This window comes from Octodon degus, unplaced genomic scaffold (genome assembly GCF_000260255.1).
Source record: "Octodon degus isolate 3935 unplaced genomic scaffold, OctDeg1.0 scaffold00101, whole genome shotgun sequence".
In the NCBI taxonomy this organism is placed as follows: Eukaryota; Metazoa; Chordata; class Mammalia; order Rodentia; family Octodontidae; genus Octodon; species Octodon degus.
The window spans coordinates 5,762,073-5,778,644 of record NW_004524677.1 but is presented as its reverse complement, the minus strand read 5'-3'; the positions used below and the strand labels follow the sequence as shown (position 1 = coordinate 5,778,644).

Here is a 16,572-nt window from a genome sequence, read left to right as displayed (position 1 = left end):
GAATGAAGGAAGGAAAGGTTTATTTAGCTCACGGTTACTGGAGGTTCAGTCCATATTCGGCTGGCACCAAGGCAGAGTGGCAACCTTTCATGGCGGTGGCAAACAGCAAGAGTGCAGGGGAGAGGCAGCAGCAGCTCAAGCCCCTAGCTTCTCTTCCCCGCTTCAACTGTAATGTAAATTACCTTCCCAGGGCAGGTGTGGCATCCACACCCACAATAATCAATCACAAACTCCAGAAGCTGCCCCAAGACTGCCTGAGGCTTTTGGGGGGCACCTATACACAAACCATAACACTAAAAATGTGGTACGTTTAAAGTGGCCAGGGATGTAACTCAGTGGCACAGCGCCTGCCTGGCAAGTGTGAGGCCCTGAGTTCTATTCCTGGGACTCTGACTAACGAATAACTATGTAAAGTATACAGTTCAGTGGTTATAAGAATATTCACAGGGTTATGCAACTGTTACCACTGTCTAATTCCAGAACATTTCACCCCCCAAAAAACCCCTCTTCCTTCTCCTTCCCTCTCCACCCAGCAACTGCTACTCCACCTTCTTTCTCAAAGCAGTCCCAATTCCTAGCAAGTTCATAAAATGGAATCATGTAATAGGTGGCTTTTGGTGTCTAGCCTCCCGTCCTCAGCAAAACTGTTTCGAGGTTATCCATCTTGTAGCTTCCTGAGTACTTCACTACTTTTTATCACCAAATAGTATTACATTGTGTGGATGAAACACATTTAGCTTATCTGTTCATGAGTTGATGGGAACTTGGTTTTTTTTTTCTCACAAAGTAGTTATGCTGTTTTATACTATGAGGATATTTTATACTATGAATGTATAAAATACATACTATTTTATACTATGAGGATCACGTTATGAGGGTTTAGGCTCTTAGCTGGGATTTCACTGTTGTTCTTATTCCCTAACGACAAGGTCAAGGATCTTTTTATGTACTTATTTAACCCTCCCGCATCTCTCTGTAGAACTGTCAGTCGAAATCCTCTGCCCCTTAATATCTTTTAAAATGTACTTATGAGAGGGCTGGCCTGATAGCTCAGTGGATTAAAGCACCTGCTTAGGCAGACGCAGGGGCCAGGGGTTTGATCCCTGGGCCTGCCGTGCCAGCCCTGCCCCCAGGGTGCACTGAGATGGCGATTGAGTCCAGGCATTGTGACCACACACACCTGTAATCCCAGCACTTGGGAGGCTGAAAACAGGAGAATCACTACGAGTCTGATGTGTGTAGTGAGACCCTGCAGACCCTATAGATCCTATACTAAATACAAAGAAAAAAACCCTGAAGCTAAAATGTACTTATGTGTACATAACATAAAACTTAAATTTTGACCTTTTCTGTTTGTTTTTGGGTGGTGCGAGGACTAGGGACAGAACCCAAGGCCTTTGTACTGAGCTATCTCCAGGTCTTTTTAAATTTTTAAGCTTTATTATAGGGTCTTGCTAAGCCGCGCAGGTTGGGCTCAAATTCGCACTCCCGCCTCAAGCTACCAGAGTGCTTGATTTACAAGTGCATGGCACAATGCCTGGTGTGCCAGGCATTTTCCTGTTTTCTTTCTTTTTCCTTTTCCCTCCTGGTACTGGGGACAGAGCTCTCGGCCTGGTACATGTGAGGCAGGGGGCTGTCATAAGCCACACCTCCTCTCCCTCCTGCTGCCCAGACAGAATCTCACTGTTGCTCAGGCTCGTCTCCTACAGATGATCCCAGCGCTCCTCCCACTTCTACCTCCCAAGTACAGGCCAGTGTCCAGCTCTTGAATTTTATGTTTATTTTAAAATCATATTGTACAGCATTTGATCTTCAACTTTTCTTTCCATGGCTACATTTGGTCAATTATGACTTGAAAATCAGGTGTGACAGCACACCTCTGGTATCTGACTTATGATCCGATGGGTGGGATTCTTTTGCCATTGTTGGGAATCTGTGAGCTGGCGAGAGAAGGCAGGGCTACCTAGATAGGTTCCCAGGACCCAGCAAAGGGCTAAAGGGCATTATCGGGGGTACCACAGCTCGAAGACGAAATCGTGTCCTAGTAGAGTCTTCTGGTGGCTCAGGCTTGGTGACTGCCACCCTGCAGGCATTCGGACCTGCTGCCTCTTCAGAGGCTGCACCTCCTCACTGTGGCATCTGCCCCACAAGCTGTCATTTCAGGAGTGGGGTGCCTGTGCAAAGCAGGCAGAGACAGCCTGCGTCTGTTCCATTCAGTCACTGATTCAGCAGGTGCTCACGGAGCACAGGTTCACGCACAGGGCCTCCCTGGCACAGGGAACGGGGCTTGGTTCCCTCGGCAAGGAGCTGGGAGACTCGCTGGGGCGAGAGTCCAGGCAAACACAGTTAACTATTGGTCTCTCATATAAAAGGTGCTTAAAGCTGTTGGGGGCTCAAGGGAAAAAGAACTCATTTTTTTAAAAGTATGTTTTTTGCCTACTGGGAGGGAACCCACGACCTCATAGGGCTGGTAAGTGCTCCACCACTGTCCTACTTCCCAGCCCTGCCACGATTTTGCACACTAGGAAAGACTGCTTGGCAAGGAAGGGAAGGTCTCAATCAAAGCAACCGCGATGGGTTCAGCACGAGGGGCCCTGGCAGTGTGGGCATGACACTGCACCTTGTCCATTCCACAGACCACCCAGATGGCCAGGGAGCACTGAGTCGCTGTGGTTCTCTTTGTAGCTGCTGCTTCTAGAACTACCTTCCTCCTGTGCCATGAGGTTAGCCCCACAGATTTCTCCAGACTCCCTGAGCCCCAGCAACTCTTGGTCTCTCAATGTCTGTTCTTCCTGAGCCTGGTGTGGCCTCCTCCTCAGCTTCCCCAGCCCAAATCCTGCCTGAGCTGTGGGTGGCAGGCTCAACAGGAAGCCCTCGGAGGACAGCAACCTCTTCCTGAGTCCCGTACACAGTGACGGAAGTGCTTACACCCCCGTGGTCCTCCGACTTCTCGGGAGTACAGCTCACAGCCTGTGTTACCTTGTGCTATGGCTTATATCTGGATGTCCACCACAGCCTCCTGTGCTACAGACGTGGCTTCCGGAAGGTGACTGGGTCATGGGGCTGCTAGCCTCATCGCTGGACTTGTCACTGGGGAGCCTGCAGCTGAATGTGCTGCTAGGAAGCAGGGTGAGGTCTGAGTGGGTGGGTCACCGTGGGGCGGCCTGGAAGGAGGTGCCTCCCTCCCTGGCTCCTCCTCTATTTGACGTCTGCTTCCTCGCTGCCATGAGGTGGGCAGCTTTCTTTCCACCAGACCCTTCCACCAGGCCTCCCTACCTTGGGCAGGATAAACACCCACAGCGCACGTGTTAAAATCTGTCTCTAACTTGGCCCCGTTTGGAGGTGGTGGGACCCTTAAGAGGGGATGCAGTAGGGGGCTTTAGGTCATTCAGGAGCAACAGGAACCACCACAGGCCCAGAGCACTGGGGCCAACTGACCATGGACAGAAGCCCCCCAAGCTGAGAGCAACAGGAAACCTTTTCTTTTCTAAGTTGGTTATTTCTTTTCTAAGTACTGGTAAGCTAATACTGTACATACATATAAAAATGAAATGTCATTTAGCAGGAACACAAGCCAAAAAACTACTTTAAAAGGGAAAACTAAGATTAACACCAGGTGTGTCAATGGTGAGATGTCAACTGGAAAGGAAAGAGACTTGCTCTAAACAAAGGAGTATTGGGCCGGGGAGATAGCGCAGTAGAATAAATGCTTGCCTGGCAACCACAGGGTCCTGAGTTCAAACCCTTTTTATATTTTTTCAAATATATATAAAAAATAATAATAAATACAGGAAGATTGCTAACTCAATCAACAAACTCAAGAATCTCAACGCTTTAGAACTGTCTGACGGGCCAGCGACATAGTTCAGTGGTCTTAAGCGCCTGGTTAGGAAGCACAGGGACTGTGGCTTGCTCCCCGGCACCACATGCCACGCCAGCCCAATGTGGTAGTATGAGAAGGTAGAGCCTTTAGGAGACATGTAGGTCATGAAGGCTCCAGGCTCATGGGTGGATTAATGCCCTTAACAAAGGGCCCTCCTCGGGGAGATGGCTCAGTAGGATAAGCGCTTGACTGGCAAATGCAAGGATCTGAGTTCAATCCCCGATTCCGCCAAAACAACAACAACAACAAAAGGGCCCTCCTGGCCCACCTGCCAAGCTAGGACAGTGCTCGGGGAGCAGCCCCCACCACGCACCCCAGCTGCCAGCTCCCTGTTCCCAGGCTTCCCAGCCTTCAGAACCAGGAGAACTTCACAACTGTTATAGGCGCGCTGGCAGCTCAGCAAGGGCAGTTCTGGGAAATGCACAGAGAGGTGGTTTCGTCATTGTGCAAACACTGTCAGGGTCCACCTCCACAAGCACAGGGGCAGGGCCTGCCACACACCAAGGCGGTGTGGCCTCTTACTGCTGTAGGTTCCCAGAGAATTTGTACACCTAGGGGCACAGGGAACACAAGAGGAAATGAAGCACAAGAGAAAAAATGCAATCAGGAGTCTTGGCGTGCACATGCCCTCCAAGACTGCGACTAGGAAACATGGGATATGCTTTACAGCAAGCGTTTTCCTAAGTAGAAAGAGGCTTCTCTAAAATAGCAATAAAAAGTGTAGTATAATAAATGCATAAGCCAGAAAGATAGTAGCTTTTTGTACTAGCATGTAATATGCACTGCACAAAATGGCATGTGCTGCCCTTTGACACAGGGGTGCAGCCACAGTTCGCTGGCGCTGCGTCATCTCACACATGAGCAATGTGCTGATATGATCTGGGCTGGCTTTGGGGTCAATGGTGATGGGAATTTTCAGCCTCACTGTGTTCTGCTAGGACTACCCGGGGCGTGACATTGGTGGAAAATCGGCGCACAGTGCATGACTGTACCTACAAATCACCCAGGCTCAGGATTTTGTCTAGCAGCACAAATGTACTCATCATGAGATGTTTTGGGTAAGAACTGAAGGAGCAATAGGGAAGCACACCCCTGTTTGTATCCCTATAGGAGGCACAAGCTGCTGTGTCCACCGCTGCATCCACTGCAGCCCCTTCAGTCCTCTGCAGAAGCAGAACGAAAATGTTCACAAATTGCAACCAGAATCCAAGGACTGAGAAACCGAACTGGGATTAAAAATGAATTTCAGATCCAATAGAGTCAGAACCAGAAAATAGGCACTAGCGATATTTTAAAACAACTGGGAAGTTGATAAGAAACTAGAAAGAGAGCTTAGTTTCTTGTGCTGTTTTCTTGAAATCAAGATGACCGACCCTCCCTGACTAATCTCTGCGCCCCAGATACACTGCAGCTCCAGGGATGCCTCGGCAGTGAGGGCTTCCAGCTACATCGCAGAACCAAATGCAGATTCAAAACCGAATACCAAGGAGGAACACACTAGAGAGCTGAGACAGAAAGAGAACGGTTCTCTGGACATGTCTGTAGCCCCAGCTACTCAAGACTGAGGCAGGAGGACTGCTTAGGTTTGGGAATTCAAGGCTGGCCAGGCAGGGTCTTTTCTGTTCAAAGAAAAACAAACAAAAAAGACATGTTGGTCTCGTGGCAGAGAGCTGAGGAAAGGCCTGTAAGGACATCGGTGTTAAGTGGAATTCAGTTGTGGTTATTTCTGCTGATATTTTCCGGACAAAAAGTACAGAAAAACCAAAGGACAGGAAATGAAACCATTCTGCAGTGGTCAGTTTATAAACAATCCAATACAAGATAATAATAGCAGGCAAAGGCCTTTTTGGAGCTGTATTTGCTAGGACTGTGGTGCTTTAGTGTCTGTTCAGACAAACGATGGAAGTGTTTCTCTTGAACGTTTTTATTCAGAATGTGGAGGGAGTATGGCAGTGAGTCATTTGCTTATGTCTATCAGATTCCAGTGTCTGTCTCTAACTTTCAAAAGGCTATATTTTATTTATTTATTTATTTGGGAAGGGTCTACAGGGTGTTCAGGTCTCACTACTAGATCAGATTCAGGGTGCTCCACCTGTCTATAGCCTCCCAAGAGCTGGGATTACAGGCATGTACCACCCAGTCTCAATCACCATCTCAGTGAGCCCTGGGGGCAGGGCCCAGCACATCAGGTGCTTTAATCTTGAAGCTATTTGGCCGGCCCAAGGCTCTATTTTCTATGTAGAGGCTTACTTTTATTTATCTTTGGGCTGGGGCACAGGCTGGTTTGGGACTCCTGCGCTCCAGCTGTCTTCCTGCTTCAGCCTTCTCAGTCACTGGGACACCTCCTCAGTAAGGCTTCTTTTTTGTTTTGTTTTTAAATAAACTTTCTTTTTGGGGGAGTGCTGAGGACAGAACCCAGGGCCCCTCCCACCCTGAGCACTGCTATTCCCCTGAGCTCCACGCTCCCAGCCTAAAGAATAAGCTTTGCTTGAACGTCAGGCACAAAGACAGAAGTGCACTGGTCCCAAGGCACCCGCAAGTGTCCACAGCAGGGTAAGCACCACCCTGAATCGAGAAGTTGAGCCCAGTGCGATGCATATCTGTCATTCCAGCTACTCAAGAAGCCGAGGCAGGAGGGTCATAAATGGAGATCAGTCTGGGCAAAAATAGAAATAAAAAGGCTAGCGATGTAGTTCAGTAATCCCTGAGCCCAGGCTCTAGGGGTGGGGTAGGGAAGGGTGGTGCTAGCACTGCAGATGCCCTCTCCTAAGGGTAGCTTGGAGCTAGATATACTTTTTCATTGAAATATTATTGACGGTAAGAACTCAGATCAATCCACAAAGGCCAGGACCTACACCTGGACTAGGGCAAAATGGTACCACATCAACATCAACCTTTTCACAGGAAATGCTTTTCACTTCCAACAGTGGTGCCGGGGGCCTCCCATCCACTCCTCAGCCTGCAGGGACTGTGGGTGGGACAGGTACAGAGGGAAGACTCTGCAGGATGCCAGGACAGTTGGTGGTTCTATAACGGAGAAGTTCTTGGATAAGCCAAACCTGGGTTGTGAAAAAAATGTTAGGAAACAAGGTTGCCCAGATGGCTTTGAACTTGGGGGCTCAAGCAACCTTCCTGTCTCAGCCTCTTGCGTAGCTGGGACTACAGACACATGCCAGTGTGCTCAGCTTAGTTTGAACATGATTTATGGAGTTGCCTTTTATTGAACATGTGCACACTCCCTGGTCTCCTGCATCAGTTACTTCTCTCGTAACTGAGACACAATATCCAATACCCACAACCATAAGGCATAAAGGTTTATTTTGGTTCATAGTTTGTAGAGGTTTTAGCCTACAGTCAGCTGGCTCCAAGGCAGCACGGCAGAGGGGCCTGGCAGAAGAGGAACAGTCCATGGCATGGCAGCCGGAAGCAGAGCAAGCTCAAGGAGAAAGGAGGGAGGCAGACGCTCCGAAGGCTCAAGGGGGCCATGGACACGGCCAGGCAAGATTCCTTTCTGCGCACCTGCATGTGGGTGAGCAGCTGTGGAAACCCCAAGTGTACTGATATGGGTCTCTGGCAACCCAATACCTGAACAGGATGAAGACTGGTGGGGGAGCTACTGCAAGTCCCCCTGGACAGCACTGGGGAAGGCGGCCTCCAGCCATTCCCAGACATCCGGCGACAGCTCAGACAATAGTGCCCCTTGCTTCATGGCTGTGCACAGTGTGGGAGAGAGCTGCTGCTCGTTCAGGTCTAGTACTGTTCTTCCTTGTCACAGCTCCAACACAGACTCAGGGATTTCTAGGGTCATTGCTGCCTCATAAGGGTCTTCCCATTTTCCTTTGGTGATGGACCAGAATTAATAAATATTTATGCTGCACCCCCAGTGTGTCCAGAGACAGAAGAGCTACCCAAGTCAAGGACACATGGGAAGGAGCCATGTTTCTAAGAAATCACCACTTGCTGTTGTGTCGGTTAAAAGGGCTCTTGAGAAAATGGAATCTTTTAGAACAGAACACAGGCCAAGACTCATACGTCCCCAGAGCTCTTGTTCTTATTCCTTAGTTCCACTGAAGAAACAAAGTGCCAGTAGTGTATCAAAAGGATGGGGCTATTCTGGGCACTCTGCAAATGCAATTACCATCAGTTGCCTGTGGTATACTTGGGGACACAGGGAGCGACACGATCTTGCAGCAGACAGAGGTAGTAGTCACTAACAGACTTGAAGGCCCCCCAAAGAGGCTGTCCCAGCCACCCCTCAGTCCCCGAAATTCACTATTGGAGATCAACCATGGACTGAAGACATCCAATGGAACAGCTCAAAAATTAACCATCTCTAACTTTTAAGTAACTTTTATTGCTATATATTGTTATAATTATTCTATTTTATTAGTTATTGATGTTCTTTTTTTAAACTATGCCTAATTTATAAATTAAACTATCATAGGTAGGTACAAGAAAAATCACAGTGTATATATAGGGTTTAGTAGTATTGAAGTTTCAGGCATCCCTGGGAAGGGCACCTTGGGACATAATCTTCTTGCAAGGACAAGGAGGGCTTCTATGCTCAAAATTAGGTCACCCCAGCAGGGACTAGGAGTATTTTGGGGAACAATGTGGTCTTGAAACTATCTTGGGGAATGTGTGAATGCTCTTTAGGATACATGGTTCTGAGTGTAAGGTACAGCTTCCAAGTTCAATGTAAACCCTACATTTAGGGATTTAGATCAGGGTAGAGTGCTTGCCTAGTGTGTACAGGGTCCTGGTTTAGATCCTACCACTAGTGTGAGAGAGAGAGTGACAGCAAACAGCAAGAGGAGCAAGGGCAAGAGCGAGAGCAAGACACAGAGAGAGACAGACAAGGGAGAGGAGAGTGAGAAGGAGAAGTCCCTGTCCCATGAGAATGCCCTTGCTGGGGCCCCCAGTAGAATCTGGGGCAGGATGTATTTAGCTCCTTAACCTATCGAAGATATCACATAGAGAACAGTCCTACTGGGTTTACAACCCCAATTTGAGGTGTTAACAGATGTCAACATCTGCCTCCCACGCCCTTCGCAGGACCCAGATCTCATTTTTCCAGTTGGTTCAGAGACTGGTGTCAAGAGGCAGCTCGGATGTTTGTGAAGTGAGAGATCAGCCCTTTGGCTCCTGTGGTTTCTAAAGTCAACAGTCTGCAGAGTTGGCACTGCAGTTTCGTTCGCACGAGAGCTCAAAATGTGGAGTGCACATTTCCCTCAGATCCAAATGCTGAGCTAAGCACAGCCCTTGAGAGCGAGGCTGAGAGTGGACAAACACACCTGGTGGCTCAAGGCCTGCGCTGGAGGAAACTCTGTCCCTGAAAGGCTGGTGGGACTGGAGGTGTGGCCAGGCTCCTGTTCCTGGTGGGTGGCTTAGAGGTGCAGTGATGCCAGTCTAAATGGCTTCCCAGGGACTGGAGCCCAGGCTGGGTTTGTGACTCCCATTTCATCTTTCTTGACTCTCTTCAACTTCTCTGGATGACAAATAGCGTGCTTACTCAATGTGGACAGGGCTGAGAGGGCCTCATTTAAAAATGTAAAAATGCAAGCGATCACAAATGCAAAAGCAGTCGCTTTTCCCTCCCTGGCCACATGGAGGGAGGGCATGGGAATACAACAGGAAGCAGGCTCTTGGCTCTCAGTCCCAGTGCATCACCAGACCTTGGCCACAAGGTCTCTGCTTTCCTGGTGCTGCCCACAAAATGAGACCGGAGAAGACAATGACTCCTCTGACACCAAATCTTAGGAGAAACTGGCCCTGGATCATGGACGCATGCTGCCTGCGGTGTGGTTCTCAGTGGGTTCCTCTGCCTCAGGTCGGCTCCTGGCTTCAGAGCTGGCCACTTTCTGTCCCTCAGCCTTGAGATGTCCTCTGCACAAGCCCTCAGAGTGCCATCTAGAAACAGCACCAGGAAATGGGGCTAATCTGGGAAGGAAAAGGGATGGATCCGGGAAACCTGCAGGAGCCCTCTGCGATCCACTTTCCCAGCCCCCAACAGCCCCATAAAGCAGACCCCACCTGTCCAGCTCCAGAAAAGGACAGTGAGGACTGGAGAGGGAGGGGAACTTGCCCAGGGTCACAAGCGTCACAGTCACCTTCACACCTGAGATCTGAATTCATCTCTGCCGGGGCTGCGTCTTGGTCTTGGCTTGTCTGTGAGACACTTTAGTTGTCCTAAAATGCAGTGTAAAACTTCTAAATTTGCAAAAATGCTGACAAGTGGGTATTTGCTTATTAGGGTAAGCAACTTCAGAGTAACCTCCCAAGGAAATAAGGAGCATAGCTTTTCCAACTGCACAACTGACTGAGCTATTACTCTTTTAGTTGTTTATTTTAGTGGTGCGTCGATGGAGCCCAGGGCCTCATGCATGCTAGCCCGGCACTTTGTCACCCACCGACAGCACTGATATGCAGAACCCTCCAGCAAACCTTCCACTTGGGTCCCTGGGGGAAAATTTCGTTCAAAAATAGGGAGTAGAAACGACCTGGAAGGTATGACCTCATGGGCAGACCAGAGTGGTGGCCTGCGGGACATTTTACCCAAAGTCGCCAGCAGCCAGGGGAGGGCGCAGACCAAGCGCTGCTTTCCTCCAGAAATTGCAGGCAGCCTGAGGCACACCAGGAAAGCCACTGGCATTTAGGTGGTAGGGGTCACATGCTGCCAGCGGGCACTGTATAAAAACTCCTTCACTCATGCCCACAAGCATACCTCCCCGTGATCAGGGACCTAGGCCGGCGTCCTCTGCTGTACTGCAGAGCTGCGAGGCAGGGAGCACGGGGACTCGCTCACTGCCACACCAGTGGAACAGCAAAGGGGAGCTGGAAGCTAAGTCTCGGACTCCAAGCTGTCACCGTGGACCTCCTTTTCCCACCTTCTGCAGTCCTCTCTGCCCACTAGTGTGGCAGGACTGGCGCCCAATGACCTCCCCTCAATGGACCATCCTTAAGATATTTCCGTCACTTCACAGGTAAGGGGATTGGGACAGACTGTAGGGAGGTGCAATGTATGTCTGGTCTTGTCCCCATTTCCTGGTGTCTCCTTCCTAAAACCCTTAAGACTCTGGGGCTGGTGAATAGCCTCGGGAGGGGGTCTGGTTGCCAGGGGAACCAGCTGCTAGATTTGAAGCTGGGCGCTTTCAGCCCCTCCTCCCCACCTCCAGGTGGCAGAGCAGGGCCTGCGAGGAAGTGGATCACCACAGGCCAGGATGCAATGGGCTGAGCTGGAATGCGCTCCCTGGAAACCCAGCAGCAGGCCTGTGTCTGCTGTTCCCATGGAGGGGCACCTGGAGAGGGTGCGGAGGCCCCAGGCACCCCCCTACCTGGTCCCCTGCACTATTCATCTGGTTGATCATTTATATCTAGTAACTTTCTTAACAATGTACCAATAAACAGAGCTCCACAAGCCACACTAACAACTGACTGAACTCAAGGAGCAGGTCGTGGGAACAAAGTAGACAAAGCCACACAGCTAATAATTGAGCCTCTGCCCACCCACCCAGGCAGTTGGGGCCTCTGAGTCACAGCCAGTGGAGCACAGGGGACAACCTGGCTCGGGGGGCAGCTGCAGGGGAGAAGACTGGCAGACCGAGCCCTTCATCACCCACTCCCTTGGCGCCTCCACCCACTGGTGTGCCAACTCAGGTGGGCCTCCAGCCATGAGCCCTGAGCCACACAGGAACCTTGAGTTTTCACACAACGGCCACAAATGTTCATGCTGCTTTGGGTTAAACACATTTGGAAAGCAACCTGCGTATTCTGGATCTAATTCTGGGAGCCACATAAAACAGCTTTAAATATGACATCACTAGATGAAAGCTAACAAGTTCTGGGGAGGTGAGGAGATTTAAAATGCACTGCCATATTAACGTCCAGTGGTTCTCCTTCGGCTTTATCTAAACTTCAGCCTCAATTCCGAGGTTTAGCACACAGAGACCTTGAGTTCACTGACTTTGCACAACAAGGGGCATCGGAGGGGTAAGGTCAAAATTCTCCCAGCAAAGCTGCCATTGGTAATTCTTCTGTGATTCCACTGCACGTCTCAGGATTTTAGATCCCTCAGCAGAGCCTGATGACCACACAACCCTCCACTCCTTCACAGCTTCCCCAGAGCTCAGAAGCCGGGCCCCCCACAGGGCCGCCCAGCCCAACCACTTCAGCCTCTTCTGCAGGTCTCCCAGGATGTTCTTCACACTCTGATAGTCAAGGACAAAAGCCCCTTGCGCCTGGGGCCATCCCTTCATTCCAGGGCTCCATGCAGATGGACACCGTGTCCTTTGCACGTTTGCAGGGCAGTAAAATTTTACAGCCGCCCCAAACTGTTCCCACATTACTAATCGGATCTATTTACTGCCATCAAGACGAGTATGCTTTGCCCTTTGAAAACGTGGCAGCTACCAGAGCCTTCCATGAGGGCCGATCACGCCGCACCAGCGAACAGCTGGGGCACACACCCCCCGAGGCGGCAGAGTCAAATTGTCCAGGCATAGACGAGTCAAAAAGAAACCGCAATTGAGACCCACAACACCCCTGACACAGCCTTACACTCTCTCACACCCCTGTTACTGTGGGTTCCAATCTGGCCGCATCTCTCCCCCAGTGGTTTTCTTTTTCTCCTTCCTTGCCTAAGTTGACAGGGTTCATGGAGAGCTTTATCAGCAAATCTCAGGGCACTGGTCCATCAAGGGCAAAAATTTAAAACCAGGAAAAAGCTAGCAGCTCAATCCCAACGTATTTCTCCCAGCATCAGGAATGAACCCAGGGAGCCCAGGAAAAGTCAACAACCGCTTTGCAGCGCGCTTACCCGAGGTCCATAGCGGCTGCTCCCGGGCGCCTGAGGCTGGCTCCGGCCCGCACAGACGGGGACCTGGTCCCGCCGCCCTCGCACAATAGGGCCCATTGTAGCTACGGGGCTGAGTTAAAGGGTGGCCCTTCCGGGGAGGCGGGGCTGCCGTGTTGGGTCTCAATGGCAGCCAATGGCCAGCCTTTCTGGGCTCTGTTTGCTTAAGATATTGGGTTTCGTCCTTAAGCAGTTGGGAACACTGAATAGGATGGGCCAATGCCTTTGTGAGTTTAGCTTTTCAACTGTGGCTCCCTTTATTTGGGGCCATTTCTTGCAGAGCAAGGCGGGAACCTCCCTCAATCACCTCTAAAGGCTCTAGAAATTCAGATTCCTAGCTGTGATACAGGGCGCATGCCCAGAAGCAGTTGAGTGGCTTCACTGTCCCTGCAGCCCACCTTGCTCCAACCCCTTTCTCTTTGCCAGCAGCACAGAGCAGTCGTTAAAAATGGGGCTCACGCATGGCCTTTACCATCACACGTATGTCCTAGCTTTGAGTTTCCAAGTGCCCAGAAGAAAGCTTTGGCCACACGACCTCACTGGCGGGCAGCTGACCTTGGCACTGCCTGTGCTCCATGCCACAGAATTGCTTGTTTGCCACAGTGGAGCAGGGCCAAGACCTTCGTGGGCTCCTCGTCCTCCACTATCTTCAGTATTTTCCTCAGCTGACAGAAGCCAGGCCATCTTCCCCCAAGGAAAACATCCAGTGAGAGGCAGGACCCAGAGCTGGGAGAAACTGTGGTTCCCACAGGCTCTGGTCTGAGGTCAAGGGCTGAAGAGTGGCTGACACTTCCTTTGGGAGGAAATAGAGGAACTCAAAATTTAAATTAATCCTTCTTGCGCTAAATGGTACATGGCCCTTGGTAGACCTTCAAATTGACTCCTAGAAGCAGACAGTGGTTACTGTGGGCGTCCCCAAGGGCCTGCAACACCAGGCACAGGGACCTAGGAGGGAGGAGACAGTTCACAGAGCCCGACTTCCCGACTTGCGGCCCCAGAAAAGCCTTTCTCTGCTAGTCTTCAGAACAATGGAGCAGGTGAGGACCTCATCCAGGACTCCTTCCCCAGACAGAAGCCAGGCCCACCCTCCAGGCCGCTTCACTCCTCCTTGGACAGCCCTCTGCAGTGAGTGCTGCTTCCTAAAGGATTTTGGTGATCTCGAAAGGGCCCTGGCTACCCACCACAGAATCCACAAGTTCTGACAAGCATTTCCTAAATCCAACTAGTAGTGTCCTCTTCTGGCATGAGCCTTCTGGGCAAGTAGAGTCCACACCAGTGCAGCTCAATGTGTGGGGCTGCAGGAGAAGGAGGCGGGGGCAAGGCAGGCTGGTCCCCGGCCTGTGGCGGTCCCTGCTCCCCTGGAAGGCCTACAGGCAGCTCTGCCGCAGCAGAAATGGCCTCAGCCTTGTTCCTCAGTGGGCGCTGCCCTGTCAGTCTCAGGAGTCTGGCCAGGACTTGATGGACGTCTGAGGAGTCAGAGCTGGACCTTTGGCAGGGCGCCTAGAGCCTCTAGCAGCAGGCAGCAAGGCCAGCTCTGGGACTCTGGACTCTCTTGTGGGGTGGGCTGGGGCTAGGTGTTCTTTCTTAAAATTTCTTTGTCTTTTTGCTGTATGGAGATTGAACCCAGGGCCTCCCACATTAGGTAGTGCTTTGCCACCGAGCCACAGCCCCATCCTTTTTCTTATTTTTATGTTTGACACAGGGTTGCTAAATTGCCCTGACTGGGATGGAATTTGTGATCTTCCCACCTCAGCCTGGGATTATGGGTGTGTGCCACTGCACCTGGCAAGCTATTTTCATTTTTAATTGACATAATAACTGTATGCATATTTATGAAGGACACTGTGATAGTCTGATGTATGTTTAATGTATAATGAGCAAATCAAGGTAGTTGGCATTTCTATCACTTCAAACATTTGTCATTCCTCTGTGATGAGAACATTCAAACCTTTGTCTTCCAGCTGTTTTGAAATACACAACACCTTGTTAACTGTAGTCCCCTACTGAATATAATAGAACACCAGAATTTATTCCTCTAATATAACTGTAACTATATGCCAGATGACAAGATTTCATTCTGTTTCATGCCTGAATAGCATCCCAGTCCATATACTTACACATATACACATTTTGTTCATCCGATCATCCTTAGATGGACACAGGTTCTCATAGCTTGCTTATTGTGAACAGTGTGGTAAAGACGTGGGAGTGCAGGCATCTCCTCCACATTCTCATACTATTTCCTTTGGGAATGTCTAATTTATATATATATATGAAGTAGTAAGACTGCTAGATCATACAGTAATTTATTTATTTATTTATTTGCTCTGAATGCCTTCAGGGCAGGTTTGGCTGGCTTGAGTTGTGGGGATGGAACCACAGCAACCTGAGCCTGACTGCTTTATTGAAGTAGCCACTTAAAGAACTGAGCTAAGGGGCTGGCCCCCTACTTTTTGTTTTTTGAGGAAACTTCATACTGTTTTACATAATGCTCTATTAATTTATATTTCTGCCAAAAGTGTGTAAGAGTTTCCCTTTTTGTGCAACTTTACCAATATTTGTTATTTTTTTTCTTTTGTGAGAATAGCCATTCTAATTGAGGGTAGTGATATTTTATTGTGGTTCTGAGGGCCAGCCAAATAGCTCAGCGGATTAAAGCACCTGCAAAAAGGCTCAAGGGCTGGGGATTCGATCCCTGGGCCTGCTGCGCCGCCCTGCCCCCGGGGCATGCTGAGACAGCAACTGAGACTGGGTGTGGTGGCATGTGCCTGTAATCTCAGCTCTTGGGAGGCTGTAAACAGGTGGATCACTAGGAGTCCAATCTAGTAGTGAGACCCTGAACACCATGTTGACCCATTCTGTAGGTTGTCTCTTCAGTCTCTTCACTGTATCCCACAGTGTGTAGAAGTGTGGAGGACACTGGACATCCCTCTTTGAAAGAAAAACAATTGTTTCCATTTGGGCCAAACTTGGCCCAAGATCTGCATATTGATGTGTGCAGAGCTGGCTAAGTTTTATCTTTATTTCCATCCTTGACCTTAAGCAATGCAAGTGGGCCTAGCCCAGGTGCCAAGGTGTAGTCCTAAAGCAAGGCAACAAGTTAGTGATACCCTCTATAGCTCCCAAGTAGCATGTGCAGCCTGGGCCCAGAGATGCCAAGCTGTCGGCAGAAAACGAATCTCAAGAAAAGAGGCTACTGACTTCTCAGGGCTTGGAAATTGTACGTTAAAACTGAGGCACTAAGCCTAAAACCCTAGGTACTGCTCCAATCTGCAGCATGCAGATTGCTCTCTCTCTATTACAGAGGTCATTTCAGGCCTCCTACCTAGCCCATCAGAGCACTAACATACTTCCAGCCACACTCACTTGTCTTTGAGCCACGCCCCTCTTCATGAGGACTTGGCCCTGGGTCCAGGCCTTTCTTCTGGTCAGCCATTGTTCTGACTGGATGTAGGACCTTCGTGGCTCCCCATAACAACAGATATGCCTTAGTGTCTGTTCTCACCATGTGTTGCACTGGAAGTGATAGATTGGAATTCATTTATTGGAATTCCAATAACATTTGCAAGAATTACAAATGTGGACTTTTCGGGACCGTGATTAAGTCCAAAAGGGCTTCCTATACAGAAGCTTTTAGTGATAGGTTCTAGCCTGAGTATAAATTGCTGAATTATTATGGTGGTCATCTAACATGGCTGAAACCCCAAAACAACAGCTTATCTTCCCCATGCCTGCTTCCTCCTCCTTCCCCACCAGTTCTGGGTACCCGTCCATGCACACAGGAGAGACCCTAGTCAACTCCTTACGTGTAGCTGGAACTGCCCCTCAAGCTCCACCC

The 16,572-nt window shown here is 49.8% G+C and overlaps 1 protein-coding gene and 1 pseudogene across 6 annotated transcripts in view; one reads left to right on the top strand and one right to left on the bottom strand.

Moving 5' to 3' along the window:
• Positions 1-16,572, top strand: part of LOC101565264 — a 175,997-nt pseudogene that overhangs the window by 38,567 nt on the left and 120,858 nt on the right.
• Positions 1-16,572, bottom strand: part of Trim2 (tripartite motif containing 2) — a 167,275-nt gene that overhangs the window by 98,723 nt on the left and 51,980 nt on the right. Inside the window, exon 1 of one of the 6 annotated variants that reach the window (XM_023723650.1) lies at positions 12,699-12,786. The exons of 4 other annotated variants lie outside the window; for them this stretch is intronic. The gene's annotated coding sequence lies outside the window, so the exon portion shown is untranslated. Of the gene's footprint in view, positions 1-12,698; positions 12,787-16,572 lie in introns of those variants that run through there. One more of the 6 variants, XM_023723643.1, reaches the window with a different exon arrangement.